Source organism: Hyperolius riggenbachi, chromosome 3 (genome assembly GCF_040937935.1).
Source record: "Hyperolius riggenbachi isolate aHypRig1 chromosome 3, aHypRig1.pri, whole genome shotgun sequence".
NCBI classification, from domain to species: domain Eukaryota; kingdom Metazoa; phylum Chordata; class Amphibia; order Anura; family Hyperoliidae; genus Hyperolius; species Hyperolius riggenbachi.
This window is the reverse complement of record NC_090648.1, coordinates 39046263-39058684: the sequence shown is the minus strand read 5'-3', so window position 1 is coordinate 39058684 and position 12422 is coordinate 39046263. Positions and strand designations below refer to the sequence as shown.

The window sequence follows — 12422 nt, the reverse complement described above, 5'->3', positions numbered from 1 at the left end:
GCTCCTCTGCTCCCCGCAGGCTTCCCTCCAGCGGCTCCTCTGCTCCCCGCAGGCTTCCCTCCAGTGGCTCCTCTGCGCCCCGCAGGCTTCTCTCCAGCGGCTCCTCTGCTCCCCGTGGTTCTCCCCAGTCTAAGTGTAGCCAGTGCCCGTCCCCCCTCCCCAGGATAAGTGTAGCCAGTGCCCGTCCCCCCTCCCCAGGATAAGTGTAGCCAGTGGCCGTCCCCCCTCCCCAGGATAAGTGTAGCCAGTGGCCGTCCCCCCTCCCCAGGATAAGTGTAGCCAGTGGCCGTCCCCCCTCCCCAGGATAAGTGTAGCCAGTGGTCCCTCCTCCCCAGGATAAGTGTAGCCAGTGGTCCCCCCTCCCCAGGATAAGTGTAGCCAGTGGTCCCCCCTCCCCAGGATAAGTGTAGCCAGTGGTCCCCCCTCCCCAGGATAAGTGTAGCCAGTGGTCCCCCCCCCCCGGATAAGTGTAGCCAGTGGTCCCCCCCCCAGGATAAGTGTAGCCAGTGGTCCCCCCCCCCAGGATAAGTGTAGCCAGTGGTCCCCCCCCCCCAGGATAAGGGTAGCCAGTGGTCCCCCCCCCAGGATAAGTGTAGCCAGTGGTTCCCCCCCCCCCCAGGATAAGTGTAGCCAGTGGTTCCCCCCCCCCCCAGGATAAGTGTAGCTAGTGGTCCCCCCCTCAGGATAAGTGTAGCTAGTGGTCCCCCCCTCCCCCCGGGATAAGTGTAGCCAGTGGTCCCCCCCCCCTCCCCAGGATAAGTGTAGCCAGTGGTCCCCCCTCCCCAGAATAAGTGTAGCCAGTGGTCCCCCCTCCCCAGGATAAGTGTAGCCAGTGGTCCCCCCTCCCCAGGATAAGTGTAGCCAGTGGTCCCCTCTCCCCAGGATAAGTGTAGCCAGTGGTCCCCCCTCCCCAGGATAAGTGTAGCCAGTGGTCCCCCCCAGGATACGTGTAGCCAGTGGTCCCCCCCCCAGGATAAGTGCAGCCAGTGGTCCCCCCCTAGGATAAGTGTAGCCAGTGGTCCCCCCCCCCAGGATAAGGGTAGCCAGTGGCCCCCCCCAGGATAAGGGTAGCCAGTGGTTCCCCCCCCCCCCCCCCCCAGGATAAGTGTAGCCAGTGGTCCCCCCCCCCCAGGATAAGTGTAGCCAGTGGTCGTCGTCGTGCCCCCCCCCCCCAAGATAAGTGTAGCCAGTGGTCGCCCCCCCCCCCCCCTCCCCGAGGATAAGTGTAGCCAGTGGTCTCCTGTCTCTCCCCCCCCCCATTATGCTGCCGCAGCTCTAGCTGGAGTAGGAGGAGTGCAGTGGTCCCCCCTCCGGGCGGAGGCTCCGGGCGGCAGCGGCGGAGGCTCCGGGCGGCAGCAGCGGTGATGGAGGCTTCGGGCGGCAGCGGCGGTGATGGAGGCTCCCGGTGGCAGCGGCGGTGATGGAGGCTCCGGGCGGCAGCGGCGGTGATGGAGGCTCCGGGCGGCAGCGGCGGTAATGGAGGCTCCGGGCGGCAGCGGCGGTGATAGGGGCTCCGGGTGCAACGGCGGTGATGGAGGCTCCGGGCGGCAGCGGCGATAATGGAGGCTCCGGGCGGCAGCGGCAGTGATAGGGGCTCCGGGTGCAGCGGCGGTGATAGGAACTCCGGGCGGACTTGCTCAGCGGCTCTCTGAAAAGCTCCTCTTCCCACAACAGCAGTGGTTGACACCTGTGGCGTCTAGTATAGACGTCACATGCGGTGTCAGCCAACCAGGGAAGAGGAGAGATGTGGGTGGGAAGCAGGGGAGCGGTGGGTGGGTTAGAAGGAGGGGAAATGAATGAATAAATTACAGATAGGAGAGCCCCGGCATGATAGTCCCCGGCGACGGCGAAATATAGGTCCAGTGCAGCGTTATGCTGCAACATAACTGAATACATATTTATAAAAAATTTGAATGCAGGATTAGCATCTTTATCACTTAATACAATCAGAACAGTTGCTGTTGAAATTTTATTTTTATGGTGACAATACCGCTTTAAAATGCATTTACAGTTAAGTGGCTCTTAGCAAAATGTACCAGCCAAAGAAAGCCTAATTTGTGGCAGAAAAAACAAGATATAGATCAGTTCATTGTGATAAAGTTATAGGCTAATGAATGGGAGGTGAACATTGACCGGATGCATAAAGTGAAAACGACTGAAGGCTGAAGTATTTAAGATGGATTGCAGGGCTTTTGTGGCAGCCTGTGCCACCTGTGCCAGGAATAAAGTCTCTCGGATCGCTCCGCGAGGTCATCTCATGCCCTTGCCCATCCCATCTAGACCTCGGTCCCATTTAGCTAAATTATTTTGTGGTAGATTTACCTCCTTCGGGAGGAAAAAGGGTCATCTGGGTTGTCATCGACCATTTCAGCAAGATGGCTCATTTTGTGCCTCTTTCTGGCTTACCCTCTGCCAAAGAATTGGCTAAATTATTTGTGGTTCACATATTTCGTTTACATGGAATTCCGGACAACATTGTGTCTGACCGGGGAGTTCAATTTGTGTCACACTTTTGGCATGAATTCAGTGCTAATCTAGGAATTACCTTGTCATACTCTTCTGGTTACCATCCAGAGACTAACGGGCAAACTGAAAGAACTAACCAATCTTTAGAACAATTTGTACGTTGTTTTGTCTCAGATTGTCAAGAATCATGGCTTGACTTTCTCCTGTTTGCTGAATTTGCATTTAATAACCTTCCCAGCTCTTCCACTAAAATTTCGCCTTTTTGAATTGTTACCGGTCAGAACCCTAAATTCGTTTTCCTTCTTCACCCTCTCTTTGTTCGGCCTTAGAGGAATGGAGTGCTCATGTAAAACGTATCTGGCCTCAGGTACAGGAGAATTTACGAGACGCAGTTTCTCGGCAGAAATTCTATGCTGATGCCCGGCGTTCACCTGAATTTGAGTTCTCTTCTGGAGATCTTGTCTGGGTTTCCACCAGTAACATTCCTTTGCGACAACTATCTGCTAAGTTGGGACCAAGATTTATCGGTCCTACTCCTTACCCCATACAAAAGAAAATTAATGATGTTGTGTATGGAGTGACCTTGCCTCAGTCCATTAAAGGAGGTAACTCATTTCACGTTTCCCTCCTAAATCCAGCTGTTAACATACTGTCTACTTCTACTCCTCCACCTCCTGTTGAGGTTGATGGAGAAACTGAGTATGAAGTGAACAGAATTCTTGACTCCTGAAAGGTCCGTAATTCTTTACAGTATTTGGTGGATTGGAAGGGATATGGTCCTGAGGAGAGATGCTGGGTTCCCGCTCGTCAAGTTCCCGCTGATCAGTTGGTGAAAAAATGTCATCTCAAATACCCTGATAAACCTGGAAGAAAGTGTTCGGAGACCACTCCTCAGGGGGGGGTAATGTAACGTTCTTACCTTCCACCGGTGGGTCCCGCGGCGGGTCCCACGGCGTCTCCGGTGGCGAGACGTTCGCTCCGGCTTCTTCTCAGGGCATCCCCGGCATCCCTCCGATGTCTTCTGAAGGTGTCCCCAGCATCCCTCCGGCGGTGCAGCAAGGGCTTCACATGCGCAGTTCCTCCTGTCGTGCGCGCGTGGGGCAGAGCAGCCTTTACAGGCTGAGGAGGCGTGTCTGACAGGAGGGGCTGTCATCCTAGGGGCTGGATCTGCTCTGCCTCTTGGGTATTTTAGGCCAAGTGAGTCAGTTGCTCAGTGGCCTTGATACTAATCAGTTCGCTGGTTCCTGGTCTAGCTAGCTATATTGAGCTACATTAATATATTGTGTAGACGCGCTATATATATGTACTCTAGTTAGTCAGTCTTGTATTTTGTAGTTATATATCTTGTAATATATTTGTAATATTCTCATAATATTATTGAAGTAACATCTATTGTATATTTATCTGTGTACCGACCTTTTGCTTGCCTCCTGACCTCGCTCTTGTCTGCTCCTTCTGTGCCGCTGCCATCTGATACACGTGTTCGACTTGCCTGTCCCTGACTTTGCTATTGCCTGATCCTTACAATACAACTGACATCTGACTTATGTGTATGACTCAGCCTGTTTATTGACTACGATATTGCCTAGCTACACTATACCTTGATACCTCGGACTTTGTGTACGATTACGGCCTGAACCTGACTAATCCGATTCACCACTGCAGTGAATTGTACTAGCTATGCTACCTGTTCACGCTCCAGCGTGATACTATCTAGAATGGATGCACTTTTTTGTCAACACATAACTAATTTCAAGAAGTGTTATCACAGACATCAAGTATATTGTCATTTTAGACCAAGTGCAAGTCCTAGCTTTCTTTAAACTCAGCTCCAAAACCAACACTATCAAACTCCCCCTCCCCCCCTCTCCCCTCCTCATGAGAAAGCATCTATCACACCTTGATCTAAACAAAACCTTTCTTGAAAAAAAATCCTTGCTTTACTACCACAATACTAATTCCCAACATTTAGAAAATCCTGTTCTGTTCTGTCAATGATTCAAAATGCCCTTATAAGACTATCCCATTTATTCCCCAAATACCCCCAATGAAGTCAACAGTGCCATGAAACAAATCCACCAGGAGCTGATGGGATCACCACAATCTTTTACAAATCTCTACTTCTGGAAATCACAGACAATCTCTGTATCATTTTTGTACTTTAAAAATTAGCCATAAAGTAGTATCATCCTGATTCACAACTTCCTGCTTTCTCCTGTTAAACTACATGTTAGCTAAAACCTCCTTCACCCCACGGGCTGTGAAGCATTCACCAAAGTGATCTCTAATAAAGATGAAGACCAACTGGATCCTGGTTCTTGTGGGCTGTTTTCTCTATTAAGTCGAGACATGACATTTCTTTTAAATGTTTTGGCCAAACAACTTTCTGTCCTACCTAAATGAAAGGAAATCTAAAGTGAAAATAAAAAAATCAGCTTAACTTATCTGGTGCTTCTTGCAGCCCCCTAGAATCATATTTTGCCCACGACGACCATCCAAGTCCCTCCAGCAAGCAGTGGCGACCCCCAGAAAGCTGGCCAGCCACATGCCTCCTCACAGCATGGGAGCGTTCTGCGCATGTGAAGTGCGCAAACATCACTACTGCGTATGCACAAGGGTGTCTGAGAATGGCAGAGACTGGCCAGCTTTGCGTGGATCACTGCTGCTTGATGAAGGAACTTGGAAGGACGGTGCAGGCAGAGGATGAGTCCAGCGGGCTGCAAGAAGCCGCAGGTAAGTTAAGGTGAATTTTTATTTTGACTTGAATAACTTTAATAGTACCAAATCAAACTGTTTTGTCCAGCTGAGATCTGCTGTCTTCAAAACAAGTTCTAACTACCCACTAGAGTTGGGCCGAACCTCCGATTTTCGGTTCGCGAACCGGGTTCGCGAACTTTCGCGAAAGGTTCGGTTCGCGTTAAAGTTCGCGAACCGCAATAGACTTCAATGGGGATGCGAACTTTGAAAAAAAAAAATAATTATGCTGGCCACAAAAGTGATGGAAAAGATGTTTCAAGGGGTCTAACACCTGGAGGGGGGGATGGCGGAGTGGGATACATGCCAAAAGTCCCCGGGAAAAATCTGGATTTGACGCAAAGCAGCGTTTTAAGGGCAGAAATCACATTGAATGCTAAATGACAGGCCTAAAGTGCTTTCAAACATCTTGCATGTGTATACATCAATCAGGTAGTGTAATTAAGGTACTGCTTCACACTGACACACCAAACTCATCGTGTAACGCACCGCAAACAGCTGTTTGTGTAGTGACGGCCGTGCTTTACTGGTGCGCACCATGGCGAGAGTGCAGGTTTTAGTGGCTTTACAGCCCATATGGTCACCTGGCTGATGTAGCTGAATGACAGAACAGTGACTGTCCAGCTGATCAAATTTGGTCTGACCACAATGAGGCAACGACCTTATTATCGTGGGTGTGCCCCCCGAGACACTCATCTAGGCGCCGGTCATTGCTCCATTGTGATACGCAAGCCCCTTCACCACGGCAAGGTAATGATCACGAAGGGGAATGGGCGCATGTACATGCCTTTTCTTTTGTTGTTGCAGCTGCCCGCAGTGCAGCCAGAAAAATTAGGCAGTCATGTACACGCACCCGAAAAATTATTACAGCGGCCGCTGCTAGCAGCGGCCTAAAAAATTCAGCAATCCGCCTGGAGTCCCGGACCCTGTTGGTGGTGGCGGAGAAGGTAGTCAAGCGGCCTGCAGGCAGACATGCTGTGTGGAGGGACTGGGAGCGACTTAGTCTTCTTGGGGCAGGCCAGGCAGCCAGTCACACGGCGTGCAGGCAGAGATGCTGTATGTGCGGGGACTGACTTAGTCTTGGGGCGGGCAGCAGCCCTCCGGGATCCATGCCTCATTCATTTTGATAAAGGTGAGGTACTTAACACTTTTGTGACTTAGGCGACTTCTCTTCTCTGTGACAATGCCTCCAGCTGCGCTGAAGGTCCTTTCTGAGAGGACGCTTGCGGCAGGGCAGGAGAGAAGTTGGATGGCAAATTGGGACAGCTCTGGCCACAGGTCAAGCCTGCGCACCCAGTAGTTCAAGGGTTCCTCATCGCTGTTCACAGCAGTGTCTACATCCACACTTAAGGCCAGGTAGTCGGCTACCTGCCGTTCCAGGCGTTGGTGGAGGGTGGATCCGGAAGGGCTACGGCGAGGCGTTGGACTAAAGAACGTCCGCATGTCCGACATCACCATGAGATCGCTGGAGCATCCTGTCTTTGACTGCGTGGACACGGGAGGAGGATTAGTGGCAGTGGTACCTTGCTGGCGTTGTGCCGTCACATCACCCTTAAAGGCATTGTAAAGCATAGTTGACAGCTGGTTCTGCATGTGCTGCATCCTTTCCACCTTCCGGTGAGTTGGTAACAGGTCCGCCACTTTGTGCCTGTACCGAGGGTCTAGTAGTGTGGCCACCCAGTACAGCTCATTCCCCTTGAGGTTTTTTATACGGGGGTCCCTCAACAGGCAGGACAGCATAAAAGACGACATCTGCACAAAGTCGGATCCAGTACCCTCCATCTCCTCTTGCTCTTCCTCAGTGACGTCAGGTAAGTCAACCTCCTCCCCCCAGCCGCGAACAATACCACGGGAAGGTTGAGCAGCACAAGCCCCTTGCGATGCCTGCTGAGGTTGTTCTCCTGCCGCTGTCCCCTCCTCCTCCTCCTCCTCCTCCCCCAAAGAAACACCTTGCTCATCATCCTCTGAGTCTGATTCGTCTTCTGCACACGACTTCTCTTCTTCCTCCTCCTCCCCCCTCTGTGCTGCCGCAGGTGTTGAGGAAACAGCTGGGTCTGATGAAAATTGGTCCCATGCCTGTTCCTGCCGTAACGGTTCCTGGTCACGCTCATTCACAGCTTCATCCGCCACTCTACGCACAGCACGCTCCAAGAAGTAAGCGTAGGGAATTAGGTCGCTGATGGTGCCCTCACTGCGGCTCACCAGGTTGGTCACCTCCTCAAACGGCCGCATGAGCCTGCATGCATTCTCCATCAGTGTCCAGTTGTCGGGCCAGAACATCCCCATCTTCCCAGACTGTTTCATTCTACTGTAGTTGTAGAGGTAGTGGGTCACGGCTTTCTTCTGTTCTAGCAGGCGGGAGAACATGAGCAGGGTCGAGTTCCAGCGAGTCGGGCTATCGCAAATGAGGCGTCTCACCGGCATGTTGTTTTTGCGCTGAATTTCCGCAAAGCGTGCCATGGCTGTGTAAGACCGCCTCAAATGCCCACAGAACTTCCTGGCCTGCTTCAGGACATTCGCTAAGCCAGGGTACTTTGCCACAAATCTTTGAACCACTAGATTCATGACATGTGCCATGCAGGGTATGTGTGTCAGCTTCCCCATATGCAAAGCGGCAAGCAGATTGCTGCCGTTGTCGCACACCACGTTGCCTATCTCCAGGTGGTGCGGGGTCAGCCACTCATCCACCTGTTTCTTAAGAGCAGCCAGGAGAGCTGCTCCAGTGTGACTCTCCGCTTTGAGACAAGCCATGTCTAAGATGGCGTGACACCGTCGTACCTGGCATGCAGCATAGGCCCTGCGGAGCTGGGGCTGTGTAGCTGGAGAGGAGAACTGCCACTCAACCAAGGAGGAGGAGGACAGCGAAGAGCATGTAGCAGGAGGAGAGGAGGTGGCAGGAGGCCTGCCTGCAAGCCGTGGAGGTGTCACAATTTGGTCCGCTGCGCCCTGCTTGCCATCGTTCACCACCAGGTTCACCCAATGGGCTGTGTAGGTAATGTAGCGGCCCTGCCCGTGCTTGGCAGACCAGGCATCCGTGGTCAGGTGTACCCTTGACCCAACGCTCTTCGCAAGAGATGACACCACTTGCCTCTCAACTTCACGGTGCAGTTGGGGTATGGCCTTTCTCGAAAAATAAGTGCGGCCTGGCATCTTCCACTGCGGTGTTCCGATGGCCACAAATTTACGGAAGGCCTCAGAGTCCATCAGCCGGTATGGTAACAGCTGCCGAGCTAACAGTTCCGCCACGCCAGCTGTCAGACGCCGGGCAAGGGGGTGACTGGCCGAAATTGGCTTCTTCCGCTCAAACATTTCCTTCACGGACACCTGACTGCTGCTGTGGGCAGAGGAGCAGGAACCGTTCAAGGGCTTAGGCGGAGTGGAGGAGGGTGCCTGTGAAGGTGGAAGGGAGAAAGCGGCAGAAGCAGATAATGCACCTGATGGAGGAGGAAGAGGAGAAGGAGGGTGGCTTTGCTTTTGTGTGCTGCTGCTGCTTTTGCTCAGGTGGCCATCCCATTGCTGTTTGTGCCTTTTCTCCAGGTGCCTTCGTAAGGCACTTGTCCCTACGTGAGTGTTGGCCTTTCCACGGCTCAATTTTTGTTGGCAGAGCGAACAGATGGCTTTGGTCCGATCTGAGGCACACACATTAAAAAATTTCCACACCGCTGAGCCACCCTGGGATGTGGGCACTATGGGGACCTCAGCAGCTGATGCTGAAGGGCAAGTTGGCTGGCTGTACATAGGTGGCAATACATGGTGCCGGACACTGCCACCAGCTGTTTCTGACGAAGAGCTGCCCCAGCTTCTTTCAGCAACTTCTCTCCTCCTCCTACTCTCTGACTCCCCCTCTGAACTGTCCCCCTCTTCATCTCCTCTATTGGGTACATACAGAGGATCCCTATCATCGTCATCATCGTAATCATCCTGCCCAGCTTCGCTTGCCTCAGACAAATCCAAACATGCACCAACATCAGTAGGTCCTTCATCCTCCTTACACGTTACATCCATAATGTTGCCGCGTAACTCAGACATATGAGCTGGTGAAAATTCATCTGGCTGTAACAACAATGGCTGTGCATCAGTGATTTCACCACTAAATAATTCTTGCGAAGTGTCAAATGCAGCGGAAGTGGTGCTAGTAGTAGCACTGGTGGCTGAGCAAGATGAGGTGTTCTGTGTCGCTAAATACTCAACCACGTCCTGACAATCTTGGGAGGTGATGGGACGTGCCTTCTTCCGAGCACTGTACTGTGGGCCAGGTCCACACGAAATTACATTTACACGACCTCGCGCAGACCTGCCGGGTGGCCTTCCTCTGGCTCTGCCACTACCTCTTCCTCTACCTGTTTTGTCCATATCGGGTATGCACGGAGTGGTATATCACACTGCATGCACTCACGTAGGTAGGTGGGTTCACTTAACTGCACAGGTATGCGCACTGATGCGGTGGGTTCACTGAACAGAACAGGTATGCAGTGGCGGGTTCACTAAACAGAACAGGTATACAGTGGCGGTTCACTAAACAGAACAGGTATGCAGTGGCGGGTCCACTGAACAGAACAGGTATGCAGTGGCGGGTTCACTTAACTGCACAGGTATGCGCACTGATGCGGTGGGTTCACTAAACAGAACAGGTATACAGTGGCGGTTCACTAAACAGAACAGGTATGCAGTGGCGGGTCCACTGAACAGAACAGGTATGCAGTGGCGGGTTCACTTAACTGCACAGGTATGCGCACTGATGCGGTGGGTTCACTGAACAGAACAGGTATGCAGTGGCGGGTTCACTTAACTGCACAGGTATGCGCACTGATGCGGTGGGTTCACTGAACAGAACAGGTATGCAGTGGCGGGTTCACTAAACAGAACAGGTATGCGCACTGATGCGGTGGGTTCACTGAACAGAACAGGTATGCAGTGGCGGGTTCACTAAACAGAACAACTGCACAGGTATGCGCACTGATGCGGTGGGTTCACTGAACAGAACAGGTATGCAGTGGCGGGTTCACTAAACAGAACAGGTATACAGTGGCGGTTCACTAAACAGAACAGGTATGCAGTGGCGGGTCCACTGAACAGAACAGGTATGCAGTGGCGGGTTCACTTAACTGCACAGGTATGCGCACTGATGCGGTGGGTTCACTGAACAGAACAGGTATGCAGTGGCGGGTTCACTTAACTGCACAGGTATGCGCACTGATGCGGTGGGTTCACTGAACAGAACAGGTATGCAGTGGCGGGTTCACTTAACTGCACAGGTATGCGCACTGATGCGGTGGGTTCACTGAACAGAACAGGTATGCAGTGGCGGGTTCACTAAACAGAACAGGTATACAGTGGCGGGTTCACTAAACAGAACAGGTATGCGCACTGATGTGGTGGGTCCACTGAACAGAAGAGGTATGCAGTGGCGGGTTCACTAAACAGAACAGGTATACAGTGGCGGTTCACTAAACAGAACAGGTATGCAGTGGCGGGTCCACTGAACAGAACAGGTATGCAGTGGCGGGTTCACTTAACTGCACAGGTATGCGCACTGATGCGGTGGGTTCACTGAACAGAACAGGTATGCAGTGGCGGGTTCACTAAACAGAACAGGTATACAGTGGCGGTTCACTAAACAGAACAGGTATGCAGTGGCGGGTTCACTTAACTGCACAGGTATGCGCACTGATGCGGTGGGTTCACTGAACAGAACAGGTATGCAGTGGCGGGTTCACTAAACAGAACAGGTATGCGCACTGATGCGGTGGGTCCACTGAACAGAACAGGTATGCAGTGGCGGGTTCACTAAACAGAACAGGTATACAGTGGCGGTTCACTAAACAGAACAGGTATGCAGTGGCGGGTTCACTGAACAGAACAGGTATGCAGTGGTGGGTTCACAGCACAGGTATGCAGTGGTGGGTTCACAGCACAGGTATGCAGTGGTGGGTTCAATGAACAGGTATACAGTGGCGGGTCCACTGAACAGAACAGGTATGCAGTGGTGGGTTCACAGCACAGGTATGCAGTGGTGGGTTCACAGTACAGGTATGCAGTGGTGGGTTCACAGAACAGGTATGCAGCCAGACAGGAACAAGCTAAGCCTAACTAATCTTTCCCTGAGAGACAGTCTGCAGCAGCTCGCCCTACTCTGACTAATGCAGGCACACGAGTGGCCGTAATGGCCGCCGCTGCCTGCCTTATATAAGGGGGGGTGGGGCTCCAGGGGCTAGTGTAGCCTAATTGGCTACACTGGGCCTGCTGACTGTGATGTAGAGGGTCAAAGTTGACCCTCCATGTGCATTATGGGGCGAACCGAACTTCCGCAAAGGTTCGCCTGCGGGACGCGAACGCGAACCACTGAAGTTCGCATGGAACCGTTCGCAGGCGAACCGTTCGGCCCAACTCTACTATCCACATTTAGATTAGCTCTGCAGATATACTGTACCTGTGTATTTGGTGGTAAATCTTAGAAGTGGAAAATACTTTTTATGACTGGACATAGCTCTTTATGGCGTTAACTCATTTGAGTTTGAGAGTCACTCTTTTATCTCATTTCTAAGTCATATGGTAAACCACAGGCCAGAATGCGGCGGGGAGCGGCGAAATTGTGACAGAGGGTAATATGAGATGTCCCCTAACGCACTGGTATGTTTACTTTTGTGTGATTTAACAATACAGATTCTCTTTAAGGATGCTCATTTGGGTTTGGCACAATTGAAATTTCTGCATTTCCGATCGGAAAATGAAAATCGGATTTTGGCAGAATTAGTGCATTGCTGCAACTTGATAATTTTACCCAATCACAGGACTAGGATGCATTGGACCAATCAGAGACTGCAGAGTAAACTCGGAAGTATTTGGCCAATCTGAGAATGCAATAAATGACCAAAAGGAGACTCCGCAGAGATTGGAAATCGGAAATCTGTGAACTCGGTAATCAGCATTGGCAGAAATTGGAATTTCCTCGGAATCAGAAATCAGTATTTCTAACTAACCCAAATTAGAGTGCAGGCAAGGAGAGCAGGAGGACCACTGCTGCTAAGTGGCACATATTGTTATAGGAAATGTTACTGTTCACTCCAGGGGTGTGCAAATGATTGAACTGCAATAAACTAACTTAGTAACCCCGCTACCCCTCTCTAGAGTTATACTGAGCAGAGAAATGAGATGTAGATAACTTTTCCTCCACTCACCTTTTTTAGAACAACCAAAAAAGG

At 51.7% G+C, this 12422-nt stretch overlaps 1 protein-coding gene across 3 annotated transcripts in view; it reads left to right on the top strand.

Annotated features, from left to right (window-relative positions):
• Nucleotides 1–12422, top strand: part of LOC137560928 (uncharacterized) — a 121286-nt gene that overhangs the window by 75603 nt on the left and 33261 nt on the right. The window lies entirely within an intron of this gene.